Consider the following 13765-nt stretch of genomic DNA (forward strand, 5'->3'; position numbering starts at 1 on the left):
GACACATGTGATAGACAATAAACCCATGACTGCACACGGGGGATGAATCTCCAACATAGGCAAGTAACCAGACCTTGCAACTTAGCCAGCCTCGCCCTTGAATTCAGCCCACCTCTGGCAACTTTAGCCTGATGCGGTAAATGCAAGTTGAATAGCAAACTGGCCAGAATTGGCCACATGCTGAAGCAGCTGCAAATGCCCATATTTTCTTCTCTGCAGTAGTTTCCAAACTACTTGAAAATGTAATGGAAGACAGTGATCTGGCTGCTTTACCCCAGGCCTTGAGGTTTTGTTTTTCTTGAGCTTTTTTCTTTCTTTCAACATATCTTTTTAAAGTTAGGATAGCCAGGAGACGAACTACTTTTCACCTCCGGCATTGGTGGAATGAATTATATACTGCGTGCACTCTCAGAATAAAGGAAAGTCAGTAACAGTGCAATTCTATACATGTCTACTCAGAAGTAAGCCCCAGGAAATAGAGAAGGTGGCCTTCGCCAAATGGCTCTCTTCCAGCCTCCTTGCCACTCCTTGAAATATGGCGCTAATATCACTGATGGGTCTTACAGGATTCTTGTAGCATCTACAGGTTAATGTGTATGAAGTGCTGCAAACACTCCAAAACACGCATTTCCTTAATGACATTATTGCAATTTATATAGAAAAAAAATCCTCAAATATTTATACCTCTCTCTTTTTTTTAACAGCTTATCTGGTTCTACAGTATATGCTCAATTTGAATCCCCAAATAACAATTAATCTTCCTGTGCTCTTTTAAACCCAGCATTTCTTTCCCCATTCTCCTGAATTGCTGGGACTGTTCAAAATCTTTCCATAGTTCATGGTACATGTGTGTTTTAAGTCAATTTGATTATTTCCATATCCCATATCTTTCATAGTAATTCTGCTTCTGTGAGACTCTGATCACTTTTCTATGTGCTTGTGAAAGCTAATATTGCAATAGTGGGGACAAGTATGACTAGGGTTTGTTTTTCAACTGACACACAATTCTGAGCAAAGTTTAGCAAGCGCACCACTGGGTCTAATTCTATTTTGTTGACTTGAAACAACTCTTCCGTTATTCCTACCACTTTCTTGCACCCCCCCCCCCCACCACATGTAGTAGAAGCCTCTCTTCACTCTGAAATGAAATGCTAACTTGCATAGAGATTCAACACATGGGAATTGTTTGATAAGTAAGCAACATCTTATCTGGGATAGCCTTTCTTCAGCCCAAGGTAGGGTCATATTTCAGCCAGCTGCCCCCTCCAATGCTGATGCAATCTTCTCTGAGATTGTTGGGGCTCCAAGTAGTAGATGCAGGACAGTACTCCAACTCTTAGTTCAGTTATTGCCAAAAGTTTTATTTATTTTATTTGGGGTTCTCACTAGCTGTATGTACGCCATAATCATCACAATCATAACAAATAAAGGCTTGACATATCTCGCTTTGCATGCCATGAGTCTATCTCATATATTGTTGTTGTTGTTCAGTCATTCAGTCGTGTCCGACTCTTCATGACCCCATGGACCAGAGCACGCCAGGCACGCCTATCTTCCACTGCCTCCCGCAGTTTATATTAGTTTCACCTTTTAAGTTGAATTATAGAAAGAAATGAACCTTTCCACGATATTCTAATTTTTCGAGTTTCACCTGTATATCTCAGACACAGGAATAGGGTCAGTTGAAAGTTGGTGATCCCAGCTGAAAATTGTGTTGCCAGCTGACCAGGAGAAATAACACAAGCTTGCTCTTGTGTCTTTTGTCAAAATAGCTGAAATCTGTACATGAACCCCCTTGCAGATAAACATTATTATTACTTGCTAATGTGAAAGTTTTAAAGGTGCACAGATACCGGGTGTCTAAAACTTTGTCATTCCCTACAACACCAGGGCGATAGGTCTTACGATCATACCACAGACCTGATATATTCTCTGCAGAGAAAGTACAGTAACTGTATCACCAAATGAAATTTCTCAGCTGAAGCAATGTTTTTATGGGTTGTTGTTTTTTAAAGCCAGCAACTGTTTTTTAATTGTACTCAGACCACCCCTCAGTCCAAACTCCCTAAAATGCTGCGTGTTTTGATTCCGATGTGTAATAATTGTCAAGTTTTCAAAATATTTTTTATCTTTGGATACGAAAAGGTCATGCCTTAAAAGTTTGAGAATGTTTTGATAGAAATCAATACAGTGAAGGTCAAGCTCTCCAAAAAAACATATATTGGATGTTTTATTTATTGGCCTTACAGAATTACAAATGACTCACATGGGATAAAAACGAAAATTGTAATCCGGTGTCATGTCCTTTCAAGAATAGCAGCAGCCCAGAATTGTTGAGTTGAAAAGAGAGATTTAAATACATAATGAAAGCTGTAATATCCTTCAAACTAGTTAACCAATTTGCTTCTTCTGCACTATGTTTAGCACTAGGTCAATTTTATTGCAGACCTGCAAGTAACTCAAAGGTTTGAAGCAGAAAGCTAGGGCTCTCCCTTCCGCCATAGAAGGAAACAGAAATGCACAATATTGCCCCGTATAATTGGCAATGCTATTAGGAACTTCTGGGTTGGCTACATCTGCTATAAATGCCTGGATCATGCCTGGTCAACAGAACAATACCTTTGCAACCTTAGCAACATGTTGGCTCACAGACACAGAGTCTGGAAATGGATGCAGCTGTAGTCTGGTCTTGACAGCAGTACACCCTGATAGCATATAGGCACATGATCGCATACATCTGAATCCCCTTCTCCTGTGTGTGAGCAAATAAGGCATACTACAGCGGGTGGCTGGCACTGTGGGTTAAACCACAGAGCCTAGGGCTTGCCGATCAGAAGGTCGGCGGTTTGAATCCCCGCGACAGGGTGAGCTCCCGTTGCTCAGTCCCTGCTCCTGCCCACCTAGCAGTTTGAAAGCACGTCAAAGTGCAAGTAGATAAATAGGTATTGCTCCGGCGGGAAGGTAAATGGCGTTTCCGTGTGCTGCTCTGGTTCGCCAGAAGCGGCTTAGCCATGCTGGCCACATGACCCGGAAGCTGTACGCCGGCTCCCTCGGCCAATAAAGCAAGATGAGCGCCGCAACCCCAGAGTCGTCCGCGACTGAGCCTAATGGTCAGGGGTCCCTTTACCTTAACCTTTATAGCACCCACTCACCCCACCCCCAAAAGCAAAACAGCAATCTTGTCGTTACATCTAGCTGATAAAACCTCTGCACACATAAAGGTTCATGATTCATTATGTTTTGCACTGTACCAATGTGTGGGGGCACAACAAGAATAGTCAAAGAAATTATCACAACGCAGTTATGAACAATGACAAAAAGTTTGTTCCCTTCCCCTGCCCCCGTGGTTTGTCATTGTGCACATGCTAACAACAACCGCAACCATAAGTAATCGGTTGCAGGAGGAGTGAAACAAAGGAAGTGATAGAACTGAAAACTGCAGGGGCAGACTCTGGTCATCTTTTGTAATATGGTACCCCTTTGCAAGCCCAAAATCTGGCGCCCCCAGATGGATCCTCTCAGTTATGGATCTTCTCAGTTTTGTGCCCCCTCGGCTTGGTGCCCTGTGTGGAGGAACTGCCCACAGCGCTCTAAATCTTGTACTGGGAAGCTGCACCAACTGTGCATTCCAAAATTATTTCCAGAACTTATGACACATTTTAGTATGGATTACAAGGAGTGGACCGCAGGGGAGAAAGATCTCGTGGAACGGGAGGGCAATCTACTCCTCCCTGATTTCCAGCTCTTCAGAGGGGGGGAAAGGATGAAAATCAGGGAGTTGACAAGGCCCCGTTGCCAGGGCAGTGTGAGAAATTAGAATGGCAGCCCTCAACTGCTTAGAGAGCTATATGCTATTCCTGTTTCTCACCATGGCTGACAGCATGGTGGGGCAGTGAGGTTCTCCCAACCTCTCAATGTCAGAGGTGCTGCTTATTGTCAGGAGGGAGGGTAGAGGCCAGAGAGTGTCTGCATTGCTGCCCCCATCTCTCCCAGTAAGCATCAAGGACTCAGCTGTGGGGAAGTACGGCTGTGAGGTGAGCCCATTATGGCCCACAAACAGAAGAGGGTGCCCACCAGAGGGAACTTTGTCCAGGATTCCCTCAGACTTGGATCACGGCTCTCAGAGGGGGTGGTGGGGTCCTCCTGAACCCAAGGAACTAGAAATGAACTGTACTTCTATCCAGTTCTGTTCTTGAAAACACACACACACACACACACACACGAAGGAGCTACAGTTCAAACAAATGCCTGGAGACTGAGCTGTGCACAGTGAATCACATTTGCCTATTTCCTCCTTTTAAAAGCCCCTTAAATTCCATTCAAATCATTCTCGCAAAACATTATGGGCATGGTATCCTATATCCTTTCCCCAAATGACCAGTTAACTAGGTCTGAATGTGTCTACACGTGCGAGCACACACACACACACCAATGCACCCACATAGAGTAGAAGTAAAGTAATATTTTGAATAATGACATAATGTCTAAGATTAACAGAAACCCATAAACCTCTTGATTTTTTTCTGTGCAGGGTTTGTAGCTAAAGCCTGCAGGCAAAGAACTCATGAAATGAGTTCTAAGTTTGAACTTAGAAGTATAATTTGTTTTAGCACAGGCGATTTCTTTTTTTCCCTTTGGCCAGGAACAGTTAAGCTCATGTACTAATTGCTACAAATGATACAACCTCTTCCTTGTGGCATGCCATGTATGTAACTGGAACTTGGTCAGCCCCAAAGCAAAGGCCACTGGTCTCTAAAGAGAGGGTGTCTAGGGGAGAAATTTATTTCATGAAGGCTTCCTCTAGACATCGTGAGTTGCCATCTTACTGTTACTCTATTGACACCGAGGGTCTCTCTCACACACACCTCTTAAAGTGGAAACTGCTTATGTACAGAACTCATTGTATTTGTGTATCAGCTTCCAGAGGAGAGAACAGGATCAGTGCTTGAAATATGGGGTAATGGGTGGTGGCCACCGGCCCTATCCTGATTTACCCCACCCTGCCCCCCACTCATCCCAAACAGCAAACTTTTAAAGACTAGATCAGGGAAGCATCAGGGAAGATCAGGGAAAAGGGCTCCCCTCTGTTCCAGTGTGGTGCATGCTCCAGTTTTCTCCCACTTGGACTACTGCAATGCGCTCTACATGGGGCTACCTTTGAAGGTGAACCAGAAACTATAACTAATCCAGCATTTTTTAGCCAGCATTTGCAAACCTGCTTCAAGTCCTGGCTTCATTTCCTTCCTGCTTAAGATGGGAATCAGTATTAGTGTCAGTCAGGAGCCCTCATCATGTGTTAGTCATATGTACAGGGTGTGTTGAATGGGGCATGGAGCCAGGTATTTAGCCTGCCCCCCCCAGTCATGCTGCTTCTCCTGCCTCCACTGTTTCCATGGCCATGTTCCTCCACAGTGAAAAGCCTTCTGTTCACATGGATGTGCCCCAAGCAACATGGAACTTTTGCTGATTATTTGTTGTAACGTATGTGTCCATGGAGGCGCAGGTCAATTCTATGTCCAGGACAGCTGTTTGCCAGCTCCATCTGGTACGCAGGCTGAGACCCTACCTGCCCGTGGACTGTCTTGCCAGAGTGGTGCATGCTCTAGTTATCTCCCGCTTGGACTACTGCAATGGTTTAAGTAGCTCTGGAGGGTCTTCAGAAAAAAGAAAAATATTCTGATGAATTGCCAGTACATCACTAGTGTCAATGGAATGACTTAGACCTTCTACATCAGAATCTGAATTAATTCATTAATGAAGGAGATCCTGTATGGCTTTCCCTGCAGGGCTTTTGTTATGTCCTGAGCTGAATAGGATCCAAAATGCAGCAGTCTGATTGGTCCGCAGGAGCCACCCAATCCAGCTCCAGGTGGAAGTGAATCCGCAACCTGATTGGCATACAGCAATATCCCGGAATTAGCCCATTGTGTAAATAATGTATATAAAGCAGACGTTTTGGGGGAACTTCCATTCCTCACTGCTATGAGCTGAATAAAGAGCACGAAATCCACACTTGACTCTGAGTATATTTCAGCTTTCTTCACTTGACTTGACTTGTAGGAGTATCACAAGCTACATTCTGCTGAGAAGCAGCAATACTATCAGTTTCCATCCAGGGAGAAAGAGGGAGTGGGACACCTTAGGTCCTGATAAACATGCACATCATTTCTTCAAACCGCAGAAAGTCCGTCTTTTGGTTTCATTGGTTATTTCCTCATGCATTTTCAGCTTTCTGAAATATGTTTATTCATATATACTAGACATTTGTGAACTAAGGTTTTGGGGTCGTCCCACCCCCCCACCCCCAATAAATTGACTCAAGTACATTGTGCAAGCCCCTTCATGGATCACTGCCTTGTCATGGCGAAGGGGTTGAATTACTCAGGGAAGCTATGGACAGGTCAAGATGGACAGGTCATAGTGGAGAGTTTGGACCAAACGTCATCCACCTGGAGGAGGAACTGGCAAGCCACTCCAGTATCCCTGCCAAGAAAACTCCATGGACAAAGACAACAGGCATATAAAAGTTATGACGCTGGAAGATGAGCCCCTCAGGTCAGAAGGTGTCCAACATGCTACTGGGGAAGAGCGGAGGACAAGTACAAGTAGATTCAGAGCTGATGAAACGGCTGGGCTAAAGCCGAAAGGTTGCTCAGTTGCGGATATGCCTGGAAGCGAAAGGAAAGTCCAATGCTGTAAAGAAAAGTATTGCATAACATGAGTTTGGCCAAACTGCGAGAGGCAGTGGAGGATAGGCGTGCCTGGCGTGCTCTGGTACATGGGGTCACGAAGAGTCGGACATGACTGAACGACTGAACAACAACAACAACATTGTGCAAGTGAGGCTGGCTTCTTCTAAAATGATGAGCTCCTCTTCTGGTCCTGAGCTGTGCAGCAGAGCTGAGGACTCGCTGAGCAGCGATATCACACCATGACTTTTCTACTACTAAATGTTACCAGGTGACAGAGGAAATGACAGAAGGGTGCTGATTCTTGTGGTAGCCATGTGCCTCCTAACCATCCTATTCTAGCCTGACATAGCAAAAAATAAATAAATGGATAGATAGTCATGAGCATTATTATGAAAAAAGTAGAACATGTGGAAATAGTGTAACAGGAGTCTTTTTGCTTGTGTCTTAGCTGCTAGGCTTCTCACACTATCCCCTTTGTAAGCTCCTGTAGGAAACTGTGACTTGTTTAGTTTTTCATATCTTTATAAAGCCTTCAATGATATTATGGCAAATAAATTAGAAACAGTGAGGTGGGGAGAGGGGGGGGGGTTAGAAAAAATGGCTATTAAAAAGACTACTGTGCCAGAAAAAAGGTCTCCGTCTGGATTTGTTTATGAGGCAATACATCATACCCTTATCAACAATGCATCCTTCTCCCAGTTTTCATAACTACAATGGGCGAGCTTTAAGTGCCTCTGGTTTCTTAAGCCAAGACCTGAGTGATGAATGGCTGCATTATTTGTTGCTATCCGACATGCATTCAATTCTCCTTCCAGTGAAATCAACGGGCAAGCACGCATAGGTTGTAACATGACCAGGGACCCCGCCCAGTGGTGTAGCAAGGTAAATTGGTACCCGGGACAAAAAAAAAATGTCAACCCCCCCCCCCCCGAGTCATGGGAAGGTCAGGTGGTACCTGGTGCAGAAAATTTATTGTCAACCCCCACCCAATTGATTCCCCCCTTGCAAAAATGGTTTTACGTTATTTCATATTTTCTTACAAAGGAATAATAACAAGTAATAATAATACTAATAAACTTTTATTTATACATTGGTATAAAATCAAACAATAAGTAAATTACCTCCTAAAAACATCTCAAAATCAAATTAAAGTCTAATTAGATGGCTTTCCACAGGGTTAGGGTTGGGAACAGTAAGTGCTCCACTGAACTGAAATTTCAGCCTTCACAACATAAGAAAACAGCCAAGTGAACAGCTATTTTGGTGGAGGAGGGTCAAGATATTAACCGATATGCATGAAATTTCATATATAGCTATATAATCCCTAGTATAGTAAGATAAGACCTTCGGAGCAGGCATTTAAAAAAAATAATTAAAAAAATGATAATTTGTCACCCCCTCAATTATGAAACCCGGGGCAGCCCGTCCCCGCCCCCTTGCTATGCCCCTAACCCCGCCTTTCTGTCCACATGTCCAAAGCGTTGCTCTACAGCTAGCAAAATCTTCCGGTACATCTACCAGAACGAGTGTTGGAAATGCTGAATTGGGCTGCTATTTAAGGCACATTTGGGGGCTTGTATACAATTGCAGGGCCGGATTTAGGTTTGACGAGACCCATAGCTACTGAAGGTAATGGGCCCCCTTATATGTCTAGCTGTCCTTTGTCGACAACAAATTGTCAGTGTTTTTTTGTGTTGAATATATGCTATATGGTAATTTATGGACCTAATAGGTATCTAAAGCCACTTGCACATAACACGATAGAAGTATATTGATAGTGTAGGCACCCTACATATAGAAATGAGCAAACCAGTGATATTTTAGGGAGCAGGCTAGCAGGCAGGGCCCATTACTTACATCACAGGAGCCTACACAACACAAAACACTGTTGCTGTATGTAGGTTTAATTTTATTAGTTTTTTTATCTTATATTTTGGAAATGTACACCCAGGTTTTTTTCCCTTTAATTTTTTTGGAGCCCCCCAAGAGAGTGGGGCCCTAAGCTATAGCTTGTTTAGCTTATACATAAATCCAGCACTGTATAATTGCCAAGGGAGCGGGATATAACTTTCAGTTGATGAAGTTCCAGTGGAGCTCAAGACCAAGGGAGGGAGAGAGAACAAGGGGTGTGTGGTCAGAAGGAAGTTATGTCTATAATGCAATTTGGAAAGTGACAGAACCTGATTCAGTGGGAACTGTACAGGATTCCCTGGGGCAGCTGTTAGGACAACAAGTCCCCAGTAGGATAGTATTTTTATTATATATATTGTCCATGTAGTAAATCAAATCAAATCAATCAATCAATCAATGGTAATAAAAGTGGACGGTCAGTATCTGATCACAACTATTGCATGGGATAAATGCCCATTGCCCCCACTTTCAGAAGTCAAGTCATGCTGCCTTCTTCTAGTGGATATATATATATATATATATATATATATATATATATATATATTGGAAAATAAAGGTATTTTATTTTTTAACCCGTCTGCCCCATCTATAGAAAGAATGTATAACAATATTGATAGCTTCTGTCAAAATTCAGGACAAATATCATTCTATGCTATTTTGAAAATAATTTTCTTGCTAAGTTTTTTGTGTGTGTTTTCTTTATTCCCTCCCTCTCTCCATCTTTTTTTTTTACACTTAATGCCTGAGATATTAATTTTCAAGCTAAACATACCACTCTAATTGCAGATTTAAGCCTCGGATAATGAACTCAGTTTCATACAAATTTCATGTGACCTTTGATAAACAGTAAACTGATATGTATTATTCAAGAAATTGAAATTTAATAAAAAGAAAGGGAAATGACTTTCCTTTCCTTTGCATAAGACATGGTTTTTATGGGTTGCTGGTTTTTATTTTTTTAATGTAAGTATAGTGCTCGTTTGGCTTAAGAAATTGGTTTATCAAACACAGACATTATTTTCCAGAGCTAATTCCACCAATCCCTAATGCCGATTGCCAAGTTTTATTGAACAGACCAATTCCTCAATTCACAATCATAGAATTATAACAGTATTCAGGTTGCCAACTTTTAAACTGAACCGTGTAAATGTGCAATGTTGCACCAGCTTCTTTATTTACTATAAAGGTTTACATACCACTTTCTATAAAATATCCCATTCCCCTTAAATCCAATAAATAAATAAATAAATAAATAAATGTAATAAAACAAACAGCAATTACTATACTCCATTGCATGAATTTAAAAATTTAATTGGAAAAGCAGGATAAAACCAATTTAAGAGCAATGCTCAGCAAAAGCTCCGGTTTTTATTGCTAGGCAACTAAAACAAGGGTCTTCTTGGTGATGGCCCCACTGAGTTGTTGAATTCCTTCCCAAAGCATATCCGTTTTCCACTTGCCTCCTGGCCTTGAAGAGATTAGTGAAACCTCCTCTTCTTAGGGAGGGTTTTGACTGTTGAGAAGACGGTGAATTTGGAGCGATGAAGTGAATAATCTTGACATGCCGCTGCTGCTAAACATTTTTCACTGTTACGCATCACAGGTCTTTAGCTTTCGTAAGCTGCTTCAAGAGCGCCCCCTCCCCTTTTGTAATAAACGAAATAATAAATGAAATCTATTAGGAATCAAAATCAGATATCAGCACAGGGGAAGGTCACACTATCAAGTTACTTTTGTTGTTGTTCAGTCATTCAGTCGTGTCCGACTCTTCATGACCACATGGACCAGAGCACGCCAGGCACACCTATCTTTCACTGCCTCCCGCAGTTTGGCCAAACTCATGCCAGTCGCTTCGAGAACACTGTCCAACCATCTTGTCCTCGGTCGCCCCCTTCTTCCCCAACATGAGTGTCTTTTCCAGGGAGTCTTCTCTTCTCATGTGGTGGCCAAAGTACTGGAGCCTCAGCTTCAGGATCTGTCCTTCCAATGAGCACTCAGGGCTGATTTCCTTCACAATGGATAGGTTCTTGCAGTCCATGGGACTCTCAAGAGTCTCCTCCAGCACCATAATTCAAAAGCATCAATTCTTCGGCGATCAGCCTTCTTTATTGTCCAGCTCTCACTTCCATACATTACTACTGGGGAAACCATAGCTTTAACTATACTGACCTTTGTCGGCAAAGTGATGGCTCTGCTTTTTAAGATGCTGTCTAGGTTTGTCATTGCTTTCCTCCCAAGAAGCAGGCGTCTTCTAATTTCGTGACTGCTGTCACCATCTGCAGCGATCAAGTTACTTAGCTGAGAAGAAAGCCATCGACTGGGGCCAGTGTTCTCTCATAAGCTGGACTGGAGCATAAAGTTCCAAAATGAGCAGGAACTGGGAGCGCAATACAGATTTCCTTTAAAGGGGGTAGATTGCTATTCCCAACATGCTGACATTTTGTGTGTGTGTGTGTGTATGTGTGTGTGTGTGTTGTGGGGGGCGGGGCGGACACAAGGTCACTGTCTGCTCATTACTCCTATGCAGCTGGCCCTGTTTGTAATTGCTTGTCTGCAAGCTACTCCAATGTGATAACAGTCCCTTGGCATCGACTTTCTCCTGTCAAGTGATTATATCTTGCCCGGGGCAGCATCACTTTCCACTTGAGAATGAGCAGTTCTCATGAAAGCAATAGGGGGGCGGTGACCATTTTGAGGAAGGCCACAGCCTAGGGAGATAGGGAGGCAGAAGCCAAAATATGAACAAATAAGGGGAGTTGCGTACTGGCCATTTCGCAGCCTTCTTTCTGTGCTTACAGAGGATGGGATCCAAAGAACTCCTTGAAGCTTGCCCAAGGGTTTGTGATATCCCCATGCAATTCCTGATTTATTTTGCTGAACAGCAGACCGCACACACTACAGCTTGCCATGTGAACAGGGGAATCATTCCAGTACCCACCTCCATCCTGGAAGGGGATGTGAAGGAAGAACAAAATGGAGATTTAAGGGGTGGCTCTCGAATATGTTCAGAATCGCACAGTTTTCTTGCAAACGGTTGTGAGGATTTTCCTAGAGGCCGCTCTATGTTTTTGACACTGCGTAAATAGCAACGGTATCGCCTTAGGACAGTTGCCCTCCTGTTCTAAGCGAAGGGGTTTGTGCCTCTGGCATGCATAGCCTGCACATAGGCATATTTAACTGCTCCTGTTTCTATCTCCAGAAAGGTAGCAAAAGGATTAACATCAAATGAACAGTCAATATTAATACTGTGTTGTTTTTTCTTTCTTTCTGTGAGCTTGGAAATTCCATGTTATTGAAGGCTTCCGTACAGCTCCTCCACATTAAAGTAGCATGGAGGAAAATTCTTTAGTGTGATAGCTAAATGGAGCCTCCAGCTTCAGAGGCCGTATACCTAAGAAACAGCAAGGTGGAGCTATTGCCTCCATTCCATGATTGCGGCCTGCCCAGATGCAGATCAGATAACCCATAATCAATAAATAAACCCAAATTAAAAAGGAACGAGTTTTCAACAAGATGCCGGACCCTTTGCAACTTCTTATGACACTTCCTATGAGCCTGGTTCTGTAGAATCTCTGTGTCCACGTACAAAACCAGTGTCTAATGAAGAATGGATAACATGCTTATATCTGTCGCCGCACGAACTGGGTACCCCCACCCCTATATGAAGACCCCAAAGTAAAAAGCAGCAAGTTGAGCTAGTGACCCCTAGCATGAGAAACGGCTCAATCTTTATAGATAAACAGGGCCTATTAGATTCCATCCACAGGAGAGACTGACGAAAACTGAAGTACAGTGGTGCCCCGCTAGACGAATGCCTCGCTAGACGAAAAACTCGCTAGACGAAGGCATTCGTCTAGCAGAAGGCTGCCCCACAAGAGAAATTTGTCAATGGGGCTGCCTCGCAAGACAAAATTTTTTTTTCGTCTAGCGAAAAATGCGGTTTGCATTGGTGCTTCGCTAGACGAAAAAATCGCTAGACGAAAATACTCGCAGAACGAATTATTTTCGTCTAGCGAGGCACCACTGTATAGCCAACTAAACAATGGATTGAGCAATCTTATTACAATCACAGCGGAAATTAACTTACTAAGATCAGTCAATGTGCAAAAAAATAGATTCAACGAATTCCACACACAGTGTACTGTGTCCACGTAAACCCCCTCAGCGTTTTGGGAGCGGTTCTGCCCCCCTTTGTGTGGGTTTCCACATGTGTGTGCATTTTCTTTCCCATCCCCTTACAAATAGGACAAACGGTCTCTTTCTACTTGGATTCCATTTAACCGGATGAAATGAGCCAGCGTTGCTGGAACTGGAACCCAGCTCATTTGTATTGAATTATTAGTACAAATACTGGGGGTTTAGACTACTTTTGTTTTGATGACAGTTTACCACCGATACTACCTCTGGGACAAGGACCTATCTCTTTTATGTGTGCTCCCTTTATCGCCGACGGGTCAAAATGACGGATTGGTTTTGGCCTTCGCTTGAAACCCCTTGTCTTGCTTTGCTTTGGTGCATATGCTGCAACCAATAGATACCACGGCGGAGCTCTGCGGTCTTCATTTAAGCAGCCTGAACAGGCGCTGACAGACAAGGGAGGTGACAGGCCGCCCTACTGTCGAAGCAGGAAGATACGGTTACATGTGAATTTGCTGTCTTTTAAAAGGCCTGAATAACTGCAATTGTGTGCAAAGGGGTCACCTCTGGACTCGGTTATCATTCTGAAGAAAAAAGAAACGGGGCCTTTGTACAATTCAGGCATTTGGGCCTTTGGCAAACTGATTTCCGAGGAATGTCTCTGGCCAGTGGAAGTCTAAACCGTTGTCATGAAAGGGCAAAGGCAAAACCAGTATTAACACCTCTTACACTGCAGCTGCACGCTGGCTTGGCCTTTGAAGTTTTAAATTATTGTGAAGCAGATTTACCTCAGTGAGATCCTGGTCCTACCTAAATTAATTGCTTGGAAGGGAGTTCACACAGGATCAATAGGCTGTGCATGTCCATGCAATCTGTTCAGGATCAGGCTGCTGTGTTCATGTAAAAAATTCATTATCAAAGCTGTATATGCAACATCTTTTGGAGTCACTAAGTTTCTCTTGTTGGGCTAGAAGAACACTCATGCAACTAAAGTCAGGTTATTGCAAGTTTCAGCGATACATATC

This window comes from Lacerta agilis, chromosome 7, assembly GCF_009819535.1.
Source record: "Lacerta agilis isolate rLacAgi1 chromosome 7, rLacAgi1.pri, whole genome shotgun sequence".
NCBI lineage: Eukaryota > Metazoa > Chordata > Lepidosauria > Squamata > Lacertidae > Lacerta > Lacerta agilis.